The sequence below is a fragment of the Vitis riparia genome, chromosome 9 (genome assembly GCF_004353265.1).
Source record: "Vitis riparia cultivar Riparia Gloire de Montpellier isolate 1030 chromosome 9, EGFV_Vit.rip_1.0, whole genome shotgun sequence".
Taxonomy (NCBI): Eukaryota; Viridiplantae; Streptophyta; class Magnoliopsida; order Vitales; family Vitaceae; genus Vitis; species Vitis riparia.
Window position 1 is genome coordinate 9431672 of NC_048439.1, and position 27045 is coordinate 9458716.

The window sequence follows — 27045 nt, forward strand, 5'->3', positions numbered from 1 at the left end:
GTACCGTCGGAGGGTACGATCGTTTCTGTTAGGGATCCTTTGACCCACCCATTTTATCCTATAGAGCCGCCTTAACCTTGTAGGTTAGCCTAAACCCAATTAAGATTTAATTCCTACACGTGGGTGCATCTGTGGACTTTCAGAGCTGCCTTGGTCACGATTGGATTCGGTTATCCCTTCCGTAGTCTCCTTTTGGTGTGATCAGAGATGGGTATCAGATTGAGTATATTTGGGCTTTGTTTCTATGCACTTGATTCCTACAGAGTCACATTCGTACCGCACCTTATCCAGTGTTTCCATATTTGTAGGAGAGTTTATCTTGACCAGTCTGGATTCGCCTTCGTGGATTAGAGTTGGAGGCAGATTGACCAGAGCATCAGACTAATCAGACCAGAGATCTGATCAGGGGCATATGGATTCTCATATAGTTATCGTTGACCAGTTTGCTGCGGCCATGGCTTCGATCCAGGAAGCTTTGGCTAGCCTTGGCCAGAGGATAGATGGGCAGCAGGCCCAACAGGTCCCAGTTCAGGAGGATACCCAGTTTGATACCACAGTACCACCACCACCTCCGCATAGTCAGCCAGCACTACAGACTATACCTTTTACTCTACATAGTCAGATTGAGGTTGCACCACCTCCTGCCATAGTGCCTACCCCGATCTCAGAGGACCCACATGCTCGTATGGATAGACTTGAGCAGAAGTTGAGACAGATGAGGACTTCAGAGGGAGCTATTACTTGGGAGGATTTTGATGGAGCACCAATGGCCAGTCTACCGGCCAAGTTCAGGATGCCTGAGATTGAGAGATACACAGGCATAGGATGCCCTCGCATCCATTTGAGACTTTATAGTACAGTTATGAGGGCCCATGGACTGGATGAGGCCCAGATGGTTATGCCTTTCCCTATGTCATTGAGTGGTGCTGCACAGCGTTGGTTCGCTTCATTGGAGGTATCACGCCATAGGACTTGGGATGACTTAGCCTAGGAGTTTTTGAGACAGTTTGCATTTTACACTGTCATTGATGTTTCGAGGAGAGAGTTGGAGGCTTTGAGACAGAGGCCAGAGGAGTCAGTTACTTCATTTATTTCTCGCTGGAGGGAGAAGATTTCACAGATTATAGACCATCCTTCAGAGAGAGATCAGATTAGCATGATCATGAGGAGCTTACAGCTTAGATTCGTTAGACACTTAATGGGATTTCCTCATACGGATTTTGGATCTTTGGTACAGGCTTTGTATGGTATAGAGGACATTGCTAGAGGATTATGGTCTGAGTCTTCCCTTACTGATTTTAAGGGGAAGAAGCCTTCAGGAGGACAGAGATCAGGAAATGTTGGTGCTATCAGTTCAGTAGGGACGAGACCTCCTAGACGCTATTAGACAGTTGGGCAGACTCTTGGGTTCTACTATCCACCTTCACCTCATGCGCATTACAAGCCACCTGCTCCTTCCAGACCTATGACTCCTACTTATCTGCATCCAGTCTCACAACCTGCTTTTGCTGCACATGTCACAGAGAGGTCTCTTACCTCATATACTTGACCCCGAGCCCCACAAACCACTACTTATGTGCAGAGGCCACCACGCCAGTTTGCTCAGTTGGGTATGCCTTTGAGTCGAGCTTTTTAGAAGCTCACAGAGGGTGGATTATTGATTCCATTAGCGTTCAGGCCTTTACCCCAACCCATATCACCTCGCTTCAGGATGGACTTACATTGTTCCTACTATTAGGGACCAGGGCATGACATGGACCATTGCACTGCTTTGAGACATGCTATACAGGACTTGATAGACCAGGGTTTGGTTAACTTGGGGCAGCCAAGTGTAACCACGAACCCTCTTCCTGCTCATTCCACACACGCAGCGCCTTCATCTCTAGGAGACATTCATCACATGGACCTTATAGAGGATAACAATATATACATGTTGAGTTGGGATGATGGATTACCCGAGCCGATTGTTTTGCATGATAGTTATGAGATTGATGGGGTTTCATTGGTCCCTCAGACTCCTGCACCATTCAGTTTGATCCCGGACGAGGCACCATTCCAGTTGACTCATCCTACACTCTTAGTTATCGGATGTTAGGATGCTTTTGTCCCATTCATTTTATGGCCAGAGGATGATGATTCAGAGGGGGGAGAGGTGCAGATTGTGACTCGTAGTGGGAGGATAGCTCAGCCACCACCACCAGCAGTCAGACCATTTGAGGGTGTAGCCTCTCATAAGGAGGTTAAGAAAGAGGATGATGAGGTTTTGAGACAGCTATAGAGCACTCAGGCTCGCATTTCCATCTGGAGTTTATTAGCATCATCCAGTACTCATAGAGATGGTTTGATTCGAGCCTTAAGTCAGATCAGAGTAGAGACTACCACCACTCCTGAGAGATTGATTCATATGATGACGGCCAGCAGGGCCACTTGTATTGTGTTTTCAGATGATGACTTGCCACTTGATGGTTTAGACCATGTGTGCCCTCTATACATCACAGTTGGATGTTCAGGTCGTAGAGTCCCGTCTGTCCTATTGGACAACGGCTTAGCCCTGAATGTTTGCCTTTTAGCCACTGCTATAGCCCTTGGTTTCGCGCCTTCAGATTTTGGTCCTTCTACTCAGACAGTCAGGGTGTATGATAGCACCAAGAGGGAGGTTATGGGTACCTTGATGATTGATTTGCAGATTGGTCAAGCCACATTTTCCACTTTGTTCCAGGTTTTGAGGATTCCTACATCCTTTAACCTGCTACTAGGCCGACCATGGATTCATATGGCTGGAGCTATTCCTTCTTCCCTTCATCAGAAGGTGAAGTTTATTCATGATGGGCAGGTCATCACAGTGCGGTCTACCAGAGATATATCTGCCGCTTCTGAGCCAGTACTTCAGATCAGTCACAGTGAGGACGACCTACTTCTGACTGGGTTTACTTTTGATGAGATACAAACTCTCGAGATTGAGGATTTTTGCAGAGATTTTGTAGTTATGTCTTTTGATCAGCATAGCAGCACAGTGGTCCTTGATATGATGAGGGGTATGACCTTTCTACCCGGCATGGGGTTAGGACGACGTCAGCAGGGACCGAGCTAGTTCATAGCTGCCATTGACCATGATACAACATTTAGACTTGGATTCATCCCTACTGAGGCCGATTACCGTTACATGGCGCGGCTGCGCAAGGAGAGGGTGAGGGCCCGTTTATCCCACACACCATTTGATTATCCCATTCGACCATATAGGATGAGTTTGACCGACTACTTTGTCAGAGGATCGGAGATTCGACCCCGTATAGAGGAGGTTCACAGTGTGGTTCATACAGATAGAGAGACCGAGCTTCAGCATCTATTTCACCAACTACAGTTGAGTGATGGGGCTCCCGACACTTCTTTCCCTTTGACGATTACTCCCACGTCTCCAGATCGAGCTAGCATGTCGTCTCTATGCTTTCCAGAGGAGATCACTAATGATGGAGTGATTGTTGATCCTACTGAGATGATTGTTGGAGTTGTGCCCCATGATGAGTACCGAGATGAGATGGACAGGATGACCGTGAGCCAGATTATTGGCATTGTTCAGCTTCAGCCTGCTTCACCATTTGATATGTTTGGGGTGTCTGCCATTGAGGTTCTTGAGGGGACCCAAGTTATTCCTATTCCAAAGCTTCTAGAGGATGATAGTAGTTTGTTTGAGGGCACTGTTAGCCCAGTTGAGGGAGCGTCCGACCCTGTGGACCCATTTTTTTCTTTTGATGTTTTATCGGGATTTGTCTCTCGCTCTGACGATGTTTCTGTTGCTTCATTTATGGATTTGAGTATTTTTGAGTATTCGTCTGTCTCTTGTGATAGTATCTCTATATTTGCACCCCACTCACTCATCTCACAGATATTTGATATAGATGATGAGATTACACAACCCAGTTCAGATAGGGACTCTTTTGATCATGACTCCGATCCCATAGATGTGAGAGTTTCACCTGCTACAGGGGACGTTGAGACTGTTGATTTTGGCACAAAGGATCAGCCTAGAGAGTTGAAGATTGGTTCACCCCTATCTACAGATGAAAGAGATAGACTCATTCATTTACTCAGGTCATACTTGGATGTCTTTGCATGGTCTTATGAGGACATGCCAGGTCTCGATCCCTCTATAGTCCAACACCATTTACCTACCCTACCGCATGTCAGACCAGTTAAAAGAGGAGATTCAGAAACAACTCAGTGTTGGGTTCATATCAGTAGTTGAGTATCCAGAGTGGTTGGCTAATGTCGTCCCTGTTCCCAAAAAGGATGGCAAAGTTAGGGTTTGTGTTGACTTCAGAGATCTCAATAAAGCCAGCCCTAAAGATGATTTTCCCCTTCCACACATTGATTTGTTGGTTGATAGCACCGTATGCTATTCGATGTTGTCTTTCATGGATGAGTTTTCAGGGTATAATCAGATTTTGATGGCTCCAGAGGATATAGAGAAGACAACCTTTATTACTGAGTGGGGTACCTACTGTTACAGGGTTATGCCATTTGGGTTGAAGAACGCAGGAGCCACTTATCAGAGAGCCGCTACTACTTTGTTTCATGACATGATGCATAAGGATGTTGAAGTTTATGTGGATGATATGATTGTGAAATCCTGAGGCAGAGCAGATCACCTAGAGACTCTAGAGAGATTCTTTGAGAGGATCCGAAAGTTTAGATTGAGGTTAAATCCCAAGAAGCGCACCTTTGGAGTGACTTCTGGGAAATTATTGGGACACATGGTCAGTGAGAGAGGCATAGAGGTCGACCCAGATAAAATCAAAGCCATACTTGACATGCCTGTGCCGAGGACTGAGAAAGAGATTAGAGGTTTTCTGGGCAGGTTATAGTACACCAGTTGTTTTATAGCCAGATTAACAGACATATGTGAGCCCATCTTTCCTCTTTTGAGAAAGCACCAGCCAACAGTTTGGAGTGATGATTGCTAGCTTGCATTTGAGAAGATTAAGGAGTATTTGCTTTCTCCTCTTGTTTTAGTGCCTCCTACGCCAGGACGTCCACTTCTTCTATATCTGTCAGTTTCAGACATGGCCTTGGGATGTATGTTAGCTTAGATTGATGACTTAGGAAAGGAATGAGCTATTTACTACCTAAGTAAGAGGATGTTGGAGTATGAGATGAGATATGTTATGATTGAGCGCCTTTGCTTAGCACTAGTTTGGGCTACCAGGAGATTGAGGCATTATATGACAGAGTATTCAGTGCATTTGATATCCCGCCTAGACTCGTTGAGATACTTGTTTGATAGACCTGCACTGACTGGTAGGTTGATGAGATGGCTCGTACTTTTGACAGAGTTCGATATTCAGTATGTTTCTCAGAAGTCTATTAAAGAAAGTATTGTCGCCGATCACTTAGCTTCACTACCAACATCTGAGGACAGACCAGTTGATGATGATTTTCCAGATGAGGAGTTTGTTGCTATAACTAGCTTATTAGGATGGTGCTTGTACTTTGATGGTGCAGCCAATCAGTTAGGGTATGGGATAGGTGTGCTGTTGGTGTCCCCTCAAGGCGATCATATTCCGAGATCTGTTCATTTGGCATTCCATGATCGACATCCTGTCACGAATAACATAGTTGAGTATGAGGCTTGCATCTTGGGTTTAGAGACTGCATTGGAGCTTGGCATTAGACAGATAGAGGTATTTGGTGACTCCAATTTGGTACTCAGACAGATTCAGGGAGATTGGAAGACTAGGGATGTGAAGCTTAGACCGTATCACGCCTATTTGGAGTTGTTGGTTGCGAGATTTGATGACTTGAGATATGTTCATCTGCCTAGAGCGCAGAACCGATTTGCTAATGCCTTAGCTACTTTAGCTTCCTCCGTGGACATTCCGATTGATGTAGTCATACGTCCATTGCTGATTGAGTTGAGGTCTGCACATTTCCTATTGTTGTTTGATTGGAGAGACAGAGGTCCAAGATGATCTACCTTGGTATCATGACATTTATCAGTTTCTTGGATCTAGCACATACCCTGAGGTAGCCACTGCCAAGGATCGAAGAGCACTGAGGAATTTAGCCACTAGAATTGTGATTTGTGGAGATACCTTGTACAGACGATCAGCTGATGGTATGCTTCTATTGTGTTTAGATCGAGCCTCTGCAGATCGAGTGATGAGAGAGGTTCATGCAGGAGTTTGTGGTCCGCATATGGGAGGACACATGCTGGCCCGTAAGATTATGAGGACGGGTTACTTCTGGTTGACTATGGAGACAGATTGTTGTCAGTTTGTTCAGAAATGCCCAAAGTGTCAGATTCATGGTCAGAGTTACACGCTCTGACCTCACCATGACCATTTTCAGTATGAGGTATTGATATTATTGGAAAGGTATCACCAAAATCTTCCAATGGTCATGAGTTCATCCTAGTCGCCATAGATTATTTCACCAAGTGGGTGGAGGCTGCATCATATGCGAGGTTGACATCTGCTAGAGTTGCCAGTTTCATCAGATCACACATCATTTGTTGTTATGGGGTTCCCCATGAGCTGATTTCAGACAGAGGGGTGCACTTCCGAGCTGAGGTAGATACTTTGTTGCAGAAGTATGCCATCCGACATCATAGATCTTCAGCATATAGGCCACAGACCAACGAGGCAGTAGAGGCTGCAAACAAGAATATTAAGAGGATTTTGAGGAAAATGGTTGAGACTTCTCGAGATTGGTAAGAGAAGCTTCCTTTTGCATTGTGAGCATACCGTACCTCTTTTCGTACTTCTACAGGAGCTACGCCTTACTCTCTAGTGTATGGTATGGAGGTTGTTTTGCCAGTCGAGACAGAGATGGGTTCATTGAGAGTAGCCCTTGAATAGCAGATTTCTGAGACAGAGTGGGCTCAGGCCCGATTTGATCAGCTTAACCTTTTAGATGAGAGGAGATTGTGAGCAGCAGATCATGTTCAGGCCTATCAGAGAAAGATGGCTCGTGCCTTCAAGAAACGAGTTAAGCCTAGACCATTGCAAAAAGGGGACTTAGTTTTGAGGATTCTCAGAGGCTTGATTGGAGACCCTAGAGGAAAGTTTAGACCTAGTTGGAGTGGACCGTATGTTATCCGAGAGTTGACTCCAGAAGGGGCTGCATGGTTGACAGACTTAGATGGAAACCAATTTTCAGAGCCTACCAATGTGGATCAGCTAAAGAAGTATTATGTTTGAGACCGTGGTCGTAGGATGGGTGGCCATCATTTTGGTTAGCCTCATACTTTATCACCTCTATAGATTAGACCGTTGCTAGCCCATTGAGCTTCGCGTGGTATGTTATAGCCTTATTTCTTTCTTATAGCTTTGATTACCATTTCTATACCCGGGTTGGGGCCCTTTGATGTATATGCATGTTTTGCTAGGAAAGTCTCATGAGCTTTAGACTTATAGGTCTATCTTCTCATTTTGTTACCATCCTCTTATCACTCTATTTGTTCTATTTTATTATCACCACATATTTCTCTTTCTTGTCTCTATCATTATTTGCTTCATCTTATCTATTTTCTTCCTTAGGTTGATGATTCTTCACGTCTTAGTGCAAAGAGGGTAGTCATATCACTCTATTCATTCCATCATTTGACATTGATTCGGAGATTTTGGTTTGAGAGGTTATCTCATGGGATAGGGTTCATGTATTCATCAGTGATTTGAGAGAGTTTGTTTATTCCTTATATTTTTCTCATTGGAGTTTGATTTATTGATGATCAGAGCATGTGCAAAAAAAAAAAAAAAAAACGCAATGATATGCTCATGTATGGTATCTTGTTCCATTGGGCATTTATGCCACCTTTTGAGGTTCATTTATTGGGTATATTTGTCATTGTGGGTTTCTGTGAGTTTTTTTTATAAGTTTTTCACTCCTTGAGCCACTCTTGTTATGCATTTGAAGTGTCGAGGGTTCATATGAGAGTTCTATGAGATCCTATGCTTCTTGGATCATGCTTGATATATACTAGGTATGAGAGATGAGTAATCTTTTTACTAGGGTCTCCGGATCATTGTCTTACCCACCATTCCATCATTGGTGATATGACTTTCCTTTATTATACCAACATGGGTTGATCATCACTCATTCCACTTTCTCATTGTTTTCTTTGGTATCCCATTACCTATTTCCATGATCTTTGTTCCACCTTTTATTCATTCCCTACATATTGATACCCATTACTGATTTGATACCTTTTTCACATCATCCACATATTTCATTGATGGTTTGACCATTCATCCTTTCTCTCATTTCGCCATCGATATTTCCTTTGGTTACCTTTAGGTCCATGGCTCATGAGATTTTTCTATGCATTACATCTTGTACACGAGGGTATGAGTTTGACCATTGGGTATTTGAGCCTAGTTTCCCTTCATTTCTTTCACCCTATCACCTTGGCTTACGTTACGTCCCGTGTCTTAAGACTACCCTGAGGCCACGAGATCAGACGTTATCTTTGACAGTCTTCACTTGGACAGGTTTTTGTAGATTGGTTGAAGTATAGTCGTTATTATGTTCTCTTTTATGGAAGATACTTTTGGAAGCATTTGGTATCTCTCTTACTTGGCATATTGGTGTTTGATGGATTTTTGGATTTGGAGATAGTTCATTGAGAATATTGGGTTCATCCTTTGGTTGTGCATTAAATATCCATACTGAGGCATATTCCCCTTTCATTTGGTTGAGATGAGCCCCTAGTGGAGCACTTTCTTTGAGTCCGGGCATTTTCACTGATCAGAGATCCCTAGTGAAGCATGTTGAGATGGTATCAGTTTTAGTGGAGCATTGTTGAGTTCATTGACGACTTTCATGATTCTAGGTTCCATTCGCGGAGTATTTATGAGATAGACTGGTGGATTATCACTGAGTCGGAGGCAGTTTTCAGTGCAGTGTATAGATCTGGCATACTAGGGCATATTTCCCCATTTTGAGGTCACCAGATTCCTATTAGATTCAATCAGGGATCCATCAGAGACATGTTTCTACTTTTGAGATTACCACATTCCTCATCATTTTGGCTAGTCATTTGAGATTAGATTTAGAGTGTCTCCCTTGAGGCATTGGTCGATACATCATTCTGACTTCTTAGCGGATTATTGTTGAGCTGAGGACAGTTGATTCATGATGTTGGATTCATCCTTTGGTTGTGCATCATATATTCACACTGGGGCATATTTCCCCCTTCCTCTGAGATTCTTATCTGTTATTGTATACGGTATGAGGATGGATGATCATTGTTAGTTTGTTTGCCTCACGACTTCGACATCCGATATCCATACTGGGGCATATTCCCTTCTCCATTACGAGATTTATTTGGTCAGTGATATGAGGATGGATGATTGGTGTCGGTTGTTTAGCTTATGACTTTGACATCAGGTCTCATACTGGGGCATATTTCTCCATTTTCTTTGAGTATCCTTGAGATTGAGACAGTGACCAGCTTGGTTTCAGATTGAGTACTAGCTCAAAGCTTTCGATGATTGACTGTATTAGGACCCCCCTAAATGGATTTGTGGAGATAGAGATGGATCACATCAGATTTCACCTGAGGAGTATGGGTGGATCCTTTATCTAGATGTTCATGATGGATTTGTTTTCAATCATCATTGTTATCTTGTCGATTGGGTTATCCAGATGAGCACCATTTTGTGCACTTTGAGATTTGCTTTTAGATGAGTCACGATATACACACTTTGAGATTCGTCGACATAGCAGTTTTTCAGACACAGAGGCCTCCTTCAGTTTTGACTTCTTAGAGGTTTGTCATGATGTATTGGTTCTTGACCCATTGATTCTAGCAGATGATTGATTTACTGGTTGTTTCAGCAGTGTGAGCACCCTGGATACTGGGGCATATTTCCCTTCTTGGTTTCAGTAGTCCGACCCTTGACATTTTGAGTATATGGATTTGAGCCAATTTATTTCATGTCCACTTTCGAGTTGGTCTTCTCTATTATTCCCTTCTAGGCCCTGAGCCTCATAGCCCTGAGTTATTCATTCCTTCTAGACCCCGAGTCTTATAGCCCTGAGCATTCTTCTTCCCTTAGGCCCTGAGCCTAGTAGCCTTGAGCTATTATTTTTTTTTAGGCCTTAAGCCTCATAGCCCTGAGCTATCCATTCCTTCTAGACCCTGAGTCTTATAGCCCTGAGCTATCCTTTTTCCCTTAGGCCCTGAGCCTGGTAGCCCTGAGCTATCATTTCCTATAGACCTAGAGTCTTTCCAGCTCTTAGTTGAGCTTTCATTATTTGGTCACCCATGAGTGGTTTGACCTGGAGTTTGCGTATCGCATTCTCCTTCTAGCCGATCAGTCATAGAGCCCGGAGCTCAAAGCCCTGAGCTATTCATCGTAACCCCGAGTTACTCATCGCATCATGACCCAGAGTCATTCATTCCATCTATAGCCTTGAGCTATTCATCGTACCCCGAATTACTCATTGCATCATGACCCAGAGTCATTCATAGCACCCCGATCCCTGAGCTCACTACCCGGAGTCATTTGCATCATTCACATCCCCGAGATGTTTCGCTTTCATCATTCTAGCCACTTGTGAGTGGCCTCGACCAGGCACCTTGAGTCGAAAAGTATCCTGATCGGCTATCTATTTAAAGCCCAGAGCTCTCGACCCAAAGTCATTTTCCATTTTGACCTAGAGTCATTCTTTTTAGAGCCCAGAGCTCTCGACCCAGAGTCATTTTCCATTTTGACCCAGAGTCATTCTTTCCTATTTAGAGCTTGGAGCTCTCGACCCAGAGTTGTTTTCCATTTATGACCCAGAGTCATTTCTTTTCCATTTAGAGCCTAGGGCTCCCGACCTAGAGTCATTTTCCATCTTGACCTAGAGTCATTCTTTCCAATTAGAGCCCTGAGCTCATGACCCAGAGTCTTTTATCCTATTTTAGATCTAGAGTCGTTCACCTTGTCCATGATCCAAAGTCATTCATATCATCCATGATTTTGAATCATCCTTTTCACCTCTTTCCATCTTTGTGCTACTCGTCACATGCCTTCTCTCTTTATTGTCATTTCCCCCCACATAGAGTTGTCCCATCCATGTCATTGAGACCCCATATTTTGATCTTACCTCTTCATGTGCTAGGACAAAATCTCTGGTCCTTCTTTAATTCTTCAGTATAGTTCACTTCATTTCGCTCATTACTCGCGTTTCTACTCACATTCTCTACACTCGTGATCTATACCGAAGAGGGGCATATTTGTAGACTCTCAATTTTGTCCTTTTAGCACATGTCTCTAAATTTATTTTCAATGCTCCACAGAAACTCCTTAGTCCCATTATTACTCGTATAACTTACCATTTTCTGAGCCACCTCGGAGATTTTGGTTGAGGGATTATCTGACCCCTTATTGTGACTCTTAGCAGCCCTAATTTAGACTTAGGCTTTTTTTCTTTCATTTTTAGGATAGCTTTTAGGTACACTTGGCCCATTAGGCACCACTCTAGGCCCATTTAGACACACTTGGCCCAGTAAGCACTTTTAGACTCACTTTTTGTGTGACTTGCATGGCCCGCATAGGATTGACTATTTTATTCAATTATTTTGTTTTACTTTATTTATTTTTATTTTATTTTAATCTTTGATAGATTGCAAGATTGCTAACTCTTTTTGTTTTTATTCTCTCTATTTTCATTTTTTTTATTGTTTGATAAGAGAATAGGGGCTGCTATTCAACCTTCACTAAGGTATGTGCACTCAAAAAGGTAAGAGAAATATTTTGTGAGGAAAAAGGAATTAATGTGGCTGCATACATATGGTAAGAGAAGATCCTGCATGAGAGGGGAGAAGTATTCTGATTTTTGAAAAAAGAAAGGGAAATAGAAGAAAGGAAAGTGGATTCTCTTGAGCATATTGAGTTTGAGAGGCTGATACGAATATAAGGAGAAAAGGAAAAGAACAAGAGAAGGGGTGCGTGAGAGGATCGTCAGAAAGGAGGCATAGAGAAAAAGGGACTTGGAATACGTATAGAGAGGGAGAAGATTGGTGGACGGAAAAGGTTTGGGGAGCAGATTTCTTAGTCGGGAAAAGGTGTAGCAACCTGGAACCAAGCAATTGGAGAAGAGAACGTGCAAGTATGTTTCCAGATTTTTTTTACTATATCACCATTTAGTTTCAATTTTTCCTGACTTCTTAGTTTTCTGAAGATTCATTCTTCTCGTTTGGTGTGGATGCAAGGGCCACAATTCGATTAGCTGAGACTGGTTTGCTTGCATGTTTATGCTATTTTAATATTCCTTTTAATGTCTTTGGTTCCATCCGAAAGCAATCTGAATATAAGTTTACCTTTGAATTTAATGTTATGGGTCTTGCCCCCATTTATGTCCCAATCTGGCTTTAAAATACCCACCGACTGTCTTCTTTTCCCCTGTTTTCTTTTCTTTTCTTTCTTGGTCTTTTTGCGTGCTTCTGTATCTACGTTTCTTCCCTTTCTTTACCTTGGTATTCTCGGATATGGAGACCATGAGCATTCCGAGAAAGTTGGGAACTTGATAAAGGCTGTGTAAAACAGGTTTTCTTGGAGTTAAACAGATGCAGAGGTTACCATAGTTCTTAAGGGTTCTTAGTTTATGGCATCGCTCATTCCACCCGGACGGAAATTCTCACCAATTCCACCCGGATGTCTCACATCCGAAATTCTGCCCGGCCAACGTTCTACTCTTATCCGGATGTCTCACAACCGAAATTCTATCCGGCCGACATCCCATTTTCTCCGGATGTATCACAGCCGCAATCCTATCCGACTAACATCCCACTTTCTCCGGATGTCTCATCGCCGCAATTCTATCCGGACGACATCCCCTTTTCTCCGGATGCCTCATAGCCGCAACTCTATCCGGCCAACATCCCACTCTCTTCGGATGTCTTACAGCCGCAATTCTATCCAGCCAACATCCCACTTTCTCTAGATGTCTCACAGCAGCAATTTTATCCGACCGACATCCCACCCTCTCCGGATATCTCACAGCCGTAATTTCCCGGCCTCACTTCATGGCAACCTTGCTATACACACCTTCTCCTCTATTCGCTTCTTTGATTGGGAACTTATTGTTTTAAATTGAATTTTTGAACCATTGTTCAACTAAACATTCTCAACTTTGAAAAATTCATCTTTAGACCTTCTTTAGGCAATAAAATCCAGACTTCGACACCCTTTTGCTGCCATTTTCCTTCCGGCACGCGTTTTCACTATTTTATTTGATTTTCAACTGATTTTCTTGATTTTCCCAAGCATGAACAAACTTCATGATTCCAAACAATGGAATTCTTCGAATAAATTCGTGCGAAAGTAATATGGACTTTGGTGGGTGGTCCTACATTCTTGATATCTTCACTAATATTGATTTTAAAGATGATTGTTTGGTATTTAATTGATTTTTGATTCTTCTTGATGATATACATGAATTTGTTTTGTATTTATTGTTGAGATGCTCTTAATTCCCATAAAGGAGTACTAGCTTGCTATCCAGGTACGCTCTCTTCTCTCATCTATTTTTTAGAACTCTATGGACTTGTATGCCATTGATGACCATATCCATATTTGACATGATTCTTGGATGACTTGATATATGCCTGACTTGCTTGAATAAAACAAATGTTGTGTGCTACATTTCTACACTAACTTTTATGTTTTATGATAGCGCTTGAAGAGCGGTTCAGGTACGCACCCTAACTCTCCTTTATTGCAATTTGATTGTGTTTGACATGCCACACTTTAAAATCACCTAGCCTACTTAGGTATCTATGATCAATCGATTAATTGTCATATTTCCGTCAACTTAGTCAGTAGAGACCTTTTTAGGGCTTAGAGGGGTGCTACCTTCTAGAGGTACCTTCCCAATAAGTAACCTAATCCCCGGACCTAGACTCGGGTTTCTCAAAGACATGCTTTTTCTAAAACTATGGAGTCACTTTTTAGGGTTTTTCTTTCTTGTTTTATTTTCCCTTTAAAATAAAAATAAAATAGGTGGCGACTCCAACTTTTCTAAAATTAATTTTTTACAAATAAAAAGGGAGTCTCGCCGATCGAGTGGGGGCGCACGTGAAAAATGCGGGTCCACAGATAACCAAATCAAATATGTAAAATCCCTAAAATACCCTTACTATTGGGATAATAATTAGGCTCCACACGTCTTAACAATCTCTCACTTGGAGAGTAATCCATCATCAATTGTCTTCACCTGTAGTGGCTACGACTTCTCTATCTTAGCTAAGAAGTCCAATTATAATTGCGCACAACTCTAGTTTCTCAATTGTTATTGTCTTAATCAACAAATCAACTAGATTTCAATTCCCCTAAATCTTCTCGAGTGTTAAAATTGTATCTTCCAAAGCCGATCTCATGAAGTGATACTAAACTTGTATGTGCTTTGTCCTAGCATGATAAATAGGATTCTTTGCTAGATGGATGACACTCTGATTGTCATAATGTAACACACTTTGCTTATACTTATGACCCAATTTTTCTAAGAAAGACTACAACCACATTAGGTCTTTGCTAGCCTCTGTCATTGCAACATACTCTGCCTTAATAGTAGAAAGTGAAACTATTTTCTACAATTTTGATACCCAATTAACTGTAGTACCACCTAGAGTATAAACATATCCTATAGTACTTTTTCAAACCTAAATCTGACTTCCTAAAACACAAATTCGACTCTGTAGTGCCTCTCAAATACTTGAGAATCCACTTCACTCCCTCCTAGAGTTATTTTCCCGAATTACTCATATGTATACTCATAACTCCCATTGCATGTGCTATATCCAGTCTAGTACAAACCATAGCATACATAAGACTACTAATACATACGACACTTTGGCCATGTAAACCCATTCTTGTTCAATTGAGGGCGACTGATCTTTAGATAGTCGGAAGTGACTAGCTAAAGGGGTACTCACAAGCTTCACTCCAACTATATTGAATATGCTAAGGACCTTCTTCACATACTATTCCTGCGATAGTTTCAAGACCTCTTTATCCCTAGTAATCCTCATCCTAAGGATTTATTTTGCAACACATAAATCCTTCATTGCAAACTCATCTGATAACTTCTTTTTTAGTTTTTCAATCTCATGTATGCTAGCCCCCAAAATCAACATATCATCAACATATAACAATAAAATATGGGATCCATCAAACCTATTGATATAGCAACAATGATCTACCTAACACCTCAAAAAACCATTATTGCTCATGAAGTTGTTGAACTTCTTATACCATTGTCTTAGAGCCTCTTTCAAGTCATATAGACTCTTTTGTAGCTTACACACCATTTTCTTTTTTCCCTAAACCTAAAACCCTTGTAGCTTATGCATGTAAATTTCTTCTTCTAAATCACCATGAAGAAATGTCATTTTTACATCCATCTACTGTAAGTGCAGACCTTCTTTTGCCATTAACCTAAGTACTGTTCTAATAATGGTCAATTTGACCACTAGAGAGAAAATCTTTGTATAATCAATGCCTTCCTTTTGCTGAAAGTCTTTTACTACAAGTCTTGCTTTGTACCTCTTGCTACCATCATGTTCTTCCTTTATTCAATATACCCATTTATTTTGCAAAGCTTTTTTCCCTTTTAGTAATAGCCATGTTTGATTAGACATCAACGAATCCATGAAGTTGGCTACCCTAAACCAAATCACATGTGTAAAATCCCCAAAATCCCCCAACTTAAAATACTCTTACTATTAGGATAATGATTAGGCTCCATACATCTTAACATGTAGTCTAATTCATCCAAACTCTTTTGGTAAAAATAATTTTTTTTGCTTTTCATTGATGATTTTAGTAGAAAGAGTTGAGTGTATTTTTTGAAGGAAAAATCTAAAGTATTTAGTGCTTTTAAGAAATTTAAAGCATTTGTTAAAGAGGAAAGTGACCACAATATATAAGAAATGAGATTCAATAGAAGACGTGAATTCACATCCAAATAATGTGAAAAATATTGTGAAAATTATGGAATTCATTCGCCTTTAACAACTCCATATTCTCCACACAAAAAGGGTGCAGTTAAAAGAAAAAATAGAGTTATTCTTGACAGGACTCAAACATGTTGAAAAGTAAGAAGATGGTTAAAGAATTTTGAGTTGAAGCAATTGATTGTTGATTTTTTTTGTAAAATCGCTCTCCTAATTGAAGTGTATGGAATAAAACATCACAAGAATCTTAGAATGGAATAAAGTAAGGTATTTCACATTTAAGGGTATTTAATTGGAAGCCTTATATATGCTCATATGCCAAATCAAAAGTAATCAAAGTTAGATGACAAAAGTGGAAAATATATTTTCATTAATCATGACTCAAGCTCCAAAGGTTACAATTCTACAATCCAAAAAATGGAAAGCTCATTCTTAATACAGATGTCAAGTTTAATGAAGAAGAAGCATGAGATTCAAATGCTCAAGGTAACTATGATACTCCTCCCCTTTATGAAGAAAGAGAACAAATAAGAGAAAGTTTGCAAGAGATTGCTACTCCACTTTCATCACTAACCCCATCAACTTATGAAGTTCCCACAACATCATGCTCTTTCGAAAGCTCAAGTGAAAAGGACACCATGTCTTAGAAGCCTTCAAGAGATCTATGAAGTAACAGAAAATCAAAATGATCTAACCTTTTTTTTTTTTTTGTGCACATTATGAACAAATAAGTTTTGAAAAAGCAATTCAAGACCAAAGATGAAAAGATACCATGGAAGAGGAAATAAAAGTAATAAGGAAGAATGACATGGAAATTCAAATCCCTTTCAAAAGCAAAAAACACCGTTGAAGTAAAATGAGTGTTAAAGAAGAATGCAAAAGGGAAGGTAGAGGGATACAAAACAAGATTGGTGGCTAAGGGCTACAAGCAACAACAAAGCATCCACTATGTGAATAACAAATCGCAATTGATTTATAAAAAAATCTTATTTTATTTTGAGTTATTATTTTAGTTTCTATTTTTGAATTATCAAACTAAGAATGCTTCTATATTTTATTGTTAGGAGTTTCTATTTAATTAAGTGTGAGTATTTATAAATAAAAGATTATGTGATACCTAAAAAAAAAAAAGAGTGGTGGAATATAATAAATTTTTAATTCTTCCCAATTTTATATTCTTTGTAATTGTTTGTGTTTCTCCATCAACCCTATTACTAGCTCCAATATCTTTTACTTCCACTTCTCCAACACTTTTATATGATGAAAACTGAGTCCCTTCAACTTTGTGAATAAAATTGTTGACAATGATTCCAAAAAACTCACCACCCATCAAGAGGTAATTCCCCCCCAACGAAGACATAAACAATTGTCACAATTCTTAAGTATAAGATTTTTCAATTGGATTAATGATGACCTCGTTATCCAATTGGGCTACTTTGTGTCATCACAATACAATTTATTTTTTAGAGATTTCAACTTTGGATGTGTTGTAGAGAAGGATGAAAATATAGCTTTCGGTTAATATATTGGTAACTTAATTTTATGGATATATTAGGATATATCGATAAATATTGATGTATATTTAAATACAAAATATCAATAAAATGAAAATTAATCAAAATTTATAAAAATATCTGAAAAAGACTTAAAAAAATAATAAAATAAGTAATAATATATATATTAAAATTATTTTAATTAGAGAAATTTGATATATATATATATATATATATATATATATATATATATATATATATATATATATATATATGTATATATAATATAATAAATTTGTAACATTAGTCAATAACATGCTAATTTAAAAACATATTAATATTAAAATGATAATATGTTTAATTTGAATATATTGTAAGATAAAAAAGAAATAATGATATTTATATAAGTATTTTTTATTTAAAAATATTAATATTTTATTTATAAATTTATATTTAATTAGTTTACAAAATATATAATAAGATAATTAAAATTTAATTATTTATAATAATTTTATTTTAACTAATTTATAATATATATATATATATATATATATATATATATATATATATATATATATATATATATATATATAACACTCTGTGCACATCTAACACAAATCTACGGATGATTCAATAGCCTAGGCAACCCATGGTAAATTCAAGCACTCGGGTTTGGGCCTTGCTCTTTTGTGTCCTATGTTCGAGTGTTTATTTAAAGTGTACATAAAGGCAATCAATCCCACATCTTAGTTTGAGAGAGAGCAAAGCCTTATTTCATGACGGTGCCTCCATCGATCCACTATCAAAGTTAGCAAAGTGGGCTTGGGCGTGGGCTTTTCTAGCTGACTGGATTAAGATTGACTCTTGATCCACCAACAAAAATATCCAGAGCTTCAGCCACACCCTTTCTACCCTTCAAATCAAACTTCGGAGGTGTATCTTGTTCTACATTTCTACCTTCTCTCTCTTTTTCTTCTTTTTCTAATTTTTCCTTTCCTCTCTCTTATTTTATTCACTTAAAATTTAATTACTAAACCCTTAATTTTGGAACTCGTTATTGATAATATTGTTAGTAAAATAATTTTTTTTTAGTTCTTATTTTTAACTACAAATTTAATTCTTTAATAAAAAAATTTATTTTTTCAAATAACTAATATAAAAAATAATTTTTAATAAAATAATTCATTTTTTCTTGTTAAATTTGTACATTTAATTTTCACAAACAAGGAGAAACTTCTTTGTGCAACAACACAATCCAAGGACAACCCCAACTCTCCTTTGATTCTCAGATGAGTTACAACTTAATAAAAGCTTCCCATGCATTTTCAGACAATGAGACACTAATCATAGGAGGGGAAAAATCAACATTGAATATTTTGAAAAGTTATAAATACACTATGTACATAAAATGATGTGGGATGTCTCATACTCCAACATATGCATGGGCTTAGTAGTCAAACATTGCTATGATGCTGTATAGGTGATATCAAGGTCTGAAGAGGAGTCCTGCCAACAATCATCCCACCCCAGATACGCTGCCAGCAAGCAGCTGCTTCTCAGGACGTCTCGGTGAAGACAAAGAAAAGAAATGCTTTAGAGCAGTAGTCATTCGTTGATTTGAGCAAGACGAACCAACCAGGTTTCTTTCTTCAAAAGGAAGTGAAGCTGAACTTTTGAATCAATGGAATAAGAAAGAGATGACCTCTCAAATCATCAGTAAGGGAAGAATTTTGTTTTATCAAAACATTCTAAGCAGAATCAAGTAGAGAATCCAGATCTTCTATCTTTCCTGCAGGCATGGAAATCAAACTGGAATGAGACCTTCCTTCTGATTCTGTTTAGATGCAGTTTTTTCATTCTAACTTCTCCTCCATCTTGGCTCACTGCGACTTCACAAAACCTTAGCCCTTTCTCTTACTACGATTTCAACAAAACCCTAGCTCCATCTTTTTTTTTTTTTCCAAAACAAAGAACTCAGGTTTCAAGCTAGTTTTATGAGATTATAGCTTCAATGTGGACTCTGATTTATGAAATTTGGGATTTATTTGATCAATTTCTCTTATTGTTTGTATGATGTATGAAATTTGGGAAAATCTGTTAGCAATCCTAAGTTCGGTGGTCACAAAGGGATTAGCAGGTCTTGTAGTTGAAATGGATAAACCTAAAATCCAACCTACTGTTGTGGGAAATAGTAGTCGTTCACAACTTTTATAGCATTTCATCCTGAAATCCTAAAATCTTGATTTCAAATTTTAATGGTGAGTACTTGGACTTGTTTTTTTTGTGCAATAATAGTGGTGTTAGGATCCAATCCTAAACTCTCCACACTTCCAAAAATCCATGTTGCTTCTTGCATTTTGTGTGCTTGATGAAAATTGCAGACTAAAGTGCTGAATGCAATAAGGTCGGGCTTGCCGTAAAATAGCATAAAATTTAATATTAAAATTTGAAATTCTTTTCATTGCAATCTTTAGTTTGCTCTCTCTCTCTCTCTCTCAAAATTTAGGCCCTAGGGTTGTTGATCAGGTGGCTTTGTTTCTGTATGAAAATTTTGTTTACAATTAGGATTGATTTTGTTTCTTTTTTATATTTGATTATTTCCAAGGATTAGTTTATTATGAATTCAATTTCAAATTTGATTTGTAATCTAAATTTTACCAAAAAATCACTAAAGCTATGTTGGTATAACCTTGAGTATCCTAAGTAATTTCCACAGTTTTGTGCTATAGCCTTTTGTAATTGAGGGTGTGATGACTATTCATTGAATGGGCTTTGACCATCACAGAGAGATGAGTTTTTAAGCTCCCAGGAATTTGGTAAAGCAAACATTCTTTGAACCAAGTGATACTTGAACATGTACCATTCTGTAACAAACCATCTTTCCCATCTTCTTGGCCATAGCCATTTTGTATTGACACATCCAACAATTCCATTCTGACTAATGAGAGAAGCTAAGAGAGGTACTCTGTTTTGTATCTTTCTTAGTGTATTTAGGGTTTGCTAGAGAGAGCACTTCAGCACATTCTTTTAACTGCATCCGAAGGGGCTTTTAGGTGTGTAATCATAATTTAACTTAAAATTTTTCAAGCTTATAAATTGAAATATATATTGAGTATATTGCTTATGCATTTTTTTTTGTTGAATTGAGGGCAAGGGAAAATTTAAAATGAATTTAGTGCTCAATTCTCATTCAATAATTTGTACGTGCTATTAGGTGTAGTACCAAATCTAGATGAGTTATTACTTCATACACCACCCATGCTTTCCCCACACACAAACTACTCACTCTTTTAAGTTGTATAAATTTTTATTTATTTTGGCTACATATACACACCCAAAAAAAAAAAAAAAACCACCCTCTTGGTCTCCCCAAGAAGTATAAGTGATTTTGATTTTATTTATTTATTTTATTTTTTATTTTTTAATTTGATGAGTATTCATCCTGCTTTTAGGATTGACTATCTAGATATATTCAAGGTCGTGGAAAGAGCATTAAACCCCTTACTAAGAATCATTAACTTTGTTGATTGGAATCATTAAATCCATTATATATATAAAGATAACCAAATGATGATATTTGATTATTTCTTCAAAATTACAACATGATGTTTCTTATGAATTCTTTTTATCATTCATAGAGATTTATCATATATAAACAGAAAACATCTCTTATCTCATTCACTTCTCGATAGATTCTAAAACAAATTGTTGCCTTGTGATGTATATGTTGTTGATAAGAAACCCTCCTTATCTCTCGCACTCTCATCTTCTTTCAAATTAAGCAAAGACACCACCTGCTGTTCTGAAAATGCCACCACCTGCGGTGAAATTGGAGGCATTCAATTCCAAGTTCAAGTCCAAGTTTAATGAATCATATTCCATGTTTGCTAAACATTTGATATATTCTCTACTTTCATTTATTTAGTTATTGATATCTAGATTATATTCACAGGATGGCTCCAAAAATGGTAGCTTTAATTTTTAATATTGACGTTTTCAATTGTCTTCTACCTTTAAAATCACAAGATTGCCTCCTATTCCCTGCCTTTGTTTTCAAATAGCAATTTGTGTAAAATTTCTAACTAAATGCCACTGTCATGGATTCGACAATTGGTCTTGTATTAGAGAAGAGATATTTACTGTATTCTTTCCCTGTTGATGGATTGCTTCCTAATTATTATTTATTCAAAATCCTATCGATTATCTAATTATTACTAATCAATTGAAGCAATGGTTTACAGGGGAGCATAATATGGAAAATCGAGGTAGCAGAAACTTCATTTCAGATGGGAGAAGGCATGAAACTTTCTAGTTGACCAAACAATGTATCTTATGAAAAGTGGTAGTTTTGTAGGCATGAAACTTTCTAGTTGACCAAACAATGTATCTTGGGAAATCTGTTTTTGTAATTGTCACTGGTTTTTGGGAAGGCTCTCATGGACTTGCCTCCTTTCTATTCTTCTTTTCAGTCAAAATTATAAATACAAGATCTTTTAGGTTGAGTATATGCTAAACTACCATCCTAAATAAATTGGAAATTTTGGTTCTAATAAATAAATTGTTTTAAGTGATACATCGTATCACTCTACAGTTCTTATACTTGTTTTAAGTGATACATCGTAGGCCGCTAGGGGTGTTTTGGTGCTGCCTCTTAGAGAGGAGTCTATTTGGGCAGAAAGGCTCTCCACTCGCATGCATAGGAGACTTTTGCAGTTCTATTAAGTCAATTATAAAATCAAGGCCAAAATAGGTCTGGAGCTAAAAATCAAATGGTGAGTTGTGAAGGAATTCTTTGGCAAGCCTGTGCATAACACATTCCATGTGTTAGAAGTAGGTTGGCTAATATAAATTACAACAAAATTTTTTGGCATGCCCAATGAGACCTCTAAGTCTACTCATGCTTTGAGACCCCAAACAAAGAATAATGGCTTGCAAGAAAATAAAGATGATCGATGCAAAAATCAACACCTTCATATGGATCAACTGATAATTCATTAAGCAATGAAAATGTATTTTTTTGGGAGAGGTAGAGGTTAAGAAGCGGTTTTTAGGAGATTGGTTGGGAAAGAATCGATAATTTGTAATGCCTTAGCAAATATTAAAGTGTAGTGATTTTACTTAGTTCACATGATGTGAAATTATTGTGATGAGAACCTTAAAAATAATGCGTTGGAATTTTTTTATTAGAATATATTTGGAGACATCTCTACATTGGTGAATTAATGATGAGTGAATTAATTGAGGTAAAGTCACAGATAAGAAATAGCCCTGGTGGTGGTCCACTGTGGCAGCAAGTGGGAGCCACAATCCTATTCTTGTGCAGCCTGTTTCAGCTGCAAGAAAAAGCAATTACCTAGTGCGCTGCTGGATGTGTAGCTGAGCATAACCAGCCATTAAGGACCTTACGTAGCTATAGTAGTGGCCACCTGTTTGTAAAAGAATCAGCCTAACCAGGTGTTTTAATAGGGTTGTTACAAGTAAGGATTAAAAAATTCGGATATATATATCCACGATATATCCTATATTCGTGGATACAAATAGAAAATTTGTTAATATCCACGATATATCTATCAACTGATATTTCTGGATATTTTATCAATTTTTTGATTTTTTTTTGTGTTTTAAATAAATAAATTATAATTATTTTATTTTTTATATTTGATTTAATTTATTACTAAAAATATAAAAACATAATTTTTTTAATAGGCTTTTTTTTATATAATCTATATATTTATTAAATATAATAAATATAAATATTTAAAAAAATTATATATATATATTATTTATTTGATATCATTGAATGCATTTAAATTAAAATTGATCATAATTTTAATATTAATTATATTTTAAAATTAGACATATTATCATAATAATATTGTAAAATAATCTATAATGTAACTTAATAATAAATATATATTTATAAAATTTATATTAGGATATTATTATCAAATATGACAAATTATATATATATATATATATATATATATATATATATATATATATATATATATATATATTAAAAAAATAACTTTAAAATATCTATTTTTATTTTTTATATAATTTTTTAGATTTTTTTTAATATTTTCATAATTTTTATTAATTTTAACATTACCGATATTTTATATCAAAATATTCATCGATATATCCATAAAATCGAAATACTGATATATCCGTGATTATCAATATTTTCATATTTGATCAAAGGGAAAGATATGGGCAGTTACTAAAAGTCAACTAGTAGCTAGCTTAATGTTGGGTGGTTATCTGCAACCTTCAACCAAAACCTAAAAGACTTGAACAATTAAGAATTCTCTACTTTGTTTTTGTTTTTTTTTTTTTCTCCTTTGCACAAGTCTTTCTCAAGAAGTCACTTAGAAGCAACAAAACAAAAAGGATTGTTAGTTGATCATAGCACGTAGAATAGATTCTATTATATAATTGAAGTTGCATACTCATTTCTATTGAACGAAATCTTTGAATTCCGTGGTGAATATTTGATGGTTAAATGAATAGAAAATGTACCTACATAACTTCTTGAAAATATTTTTGGTGAAACTATGAAAATATGTTCATAGAAACATTGTTTTAAAATACATGATTAGTTATCAAAATTTTGAAATATAAGGATTCAGATATGATGGAATATGAATTCCTTCTTGTGATATGTTACTTATTCTTGTGGCAACATGAATTAAAGTTGTTTTTAACTTTAAATTGCAATATGAGCAATATGGAAGTTGAAATGGTCCTCATGACTTGAAAACACGTAATGTTAAGAGGAACTCATGCATATATATCACTAGGAACTTTATCTCCTATCGCATGCAAGATATCACAATCACTCCTTAATGCAAAACACAAACGTCCTCGTTGTGTCCCGCAATCCTTGGGATTGTGGGGCCAACTAGACAGACGTCCTTCACCCGGTCAAACAAATTCTTACACCAGGTTTGGAGATTGACTTTGATGCGATTTATTACTACCTATACCCAACCACCCCCACACCGAGGTCGAAGATTGACTTTGATACCATTTATAACTACCTATACCCAATTGTATAGATATTGTTTGTTTTGAACATAAAGAGATTCTCACGACTTTAAAATGCGTTTACAAGATTAAGAGGAGTTTATGCATATATAATGTAAGAAACTTTTTTCTTTATCCAATATAGAACATCACAACAGTGGTATTTAATATATTACAAAATTGGAAGAAAGGGCACCATGAAGGCTGGCCCTATTGATGGATTAATAAGAGGGGCAATGAACCCTTAAAAGAAAGGGAAAGCATCCTAGATGAAATATCCAAAACATATTCTGAAAGATTTCCGTTAGGATTATCGGGGGCATAGACATATAGCATTGGATGGAAGTTCTTAAAAACAAAAAATGATATAGGTGTCTAATGATGTGCTAGTATGAATGAAATGTACAACTTAGAATGATCATCTTACTAGTGATGTTTTAATGAATTGAATTTCTTGTATTAACTGTGTATATTTACTAATTATCTCGCTTAAATTTTGTGTTAAAATTCTTGTCTTTGGAGTTGTTTAGTTCACTCTTTAAATTATTTTTGGATTCAATAAGAGGCACCTAAGCTAATAAATTACTTGAACCATATATTTTGTTTTTTTTTCCTTCTTATGGCAAATGAGTTTATATTTAAAATTATATCATCGGTTTAGGCAATTAATGGTAGTAAGTTTTCATCTAGGAAAGTTGGGAGAAATGAAGGATAAAGGACGTCTTGCTACTATAATATAACATTAAGACTATGTTTGGTCCCCATAAATTTGAGGGAAATATAAGGAAAAGAAAAAAAGTGAAGAAAATTGAAAAATAAATTCAAAATAAATAAATTATTTTTATATACTTTTTCAAACACATTTCACTTATTTTCCTCCATTATATAAAAACTAAATAATTTTTAAATGCATAATTTTTTAACTAATATTAATTATATTTAATTTTCTTTAGTATTTTTTTTATAATTAAACAAATTTCCTTAATATTTGTTTTCTTTTTTACTATTTTCCGAAAATCAAATAAGTTTAAGGAATAAGTTTAGTATGTCATGATCAAGAAGAGGAAAAGAAGTAACATTTACAATAAAGATAGAATTCTAGAGTTTAATGTGAAATCAATAATATGAATGATAATTTTTTTTTTAAACCGGCACCCGATGGAGTCAATATTACTAATAGAAAAGGCTTGAAAATTAACAACTCGGGCAAAGAGGAAAAATAAAATAAAATAAAATGTTATCAAACTTATCAAGCAGTTGAAGAAGTTAAAATGATTGGAACAATTGAGATTGAAATATTTAATGAAATAATATAAGGCTAGGTATAACTATGGTCTTTTGTACTATAATCAAGACTCTGGATATTCGTTTTGATATTTTTGTTTATTCAAAAAAATCTTTATTTCTTCTGGTCTTTTCATCTATTACTTTTTCATTGTTCAGAAAAAATCATTTTAATTGACATCACTGACTACTTTGATATTAAACATGTAAAATAATATATAAATATACAAATAATTAATATTTAAAAAGAATAAGATTGAAATTATGTCTGTGTAGAATGGGACAACTCACCCATATGCAGATAGCTTAAAAAAAATGGTAAAAAAAAAAAAACATGCCAAGGATCTTAATAGCAACAAACTTATAGTCCTTTTGGCAGTAAATTTAAGTAGTGCTCTTAGCCTAAAAAAATATTTTTGAAAAAAAAAATTAGAGTGCGTTTTACAATGTTTTTCTTTGAAATATTTTTAGTGAAACTGATTTTTTTCAAAGTATTTTTAGGAGAATCGTCTATCAAGTGTTTCTTTAAAAAAATATTACAAATGATTTTTGAGTACTATAAGTGATTTTTCACCTTTTCAAAATTAATTTCTAAATTTTTCTAAGCACCTATTTTTTTCAAAAACAAATTTCAAGTTAAAAGCACTTCCTACAATCACTATCAAACGAACTCTTAGATGTTTAACAAAATCTTGGAAAAACTTTTGAAAGGTGAATTTCAATTATAGAACACACCTTGAGAGGGGTGAATAGGTGTTTTAGACCAATTTAAAGGTCTCCTAACACAAGTTAACAAACCTTACCAACTTCTACAATTTTTTTCTTCTCTTTACAAACACTTAGAAACACAAATTAGAGATCACATGCAATTGCGAATGCAACAACACTCCTCAACAAGAATAAAATGCACATGTTCCAACACTCCCCAACAAAAAAAAAAAAAAAAAAAAAAACACTTAAAACAATTTCTGATTGATACAAGAGCAAGATATCTCAATATCCCTATGATCAATAATCAGAAACAACATAAACGACAACTCATATCTAGTTTACCTCAACATTCCCAAAACATAGATATCCAAATTATTAAAGACAGTTAAAATTGAAATTAAATGAAAAAGAGAATTATAGACAATGAGACAACATCAAAATTTACTTGGAAAACCTCTTAAGAGGTCAAAAACCACGGACCTACAATAGATAAAAAATTCCACTATGAAGAGCAATCAAGGTGTACAAGGATTTATCTAACTCAAGATCTCCAATCCCTCACAAACTACTTGACAAGCACCTTCACAC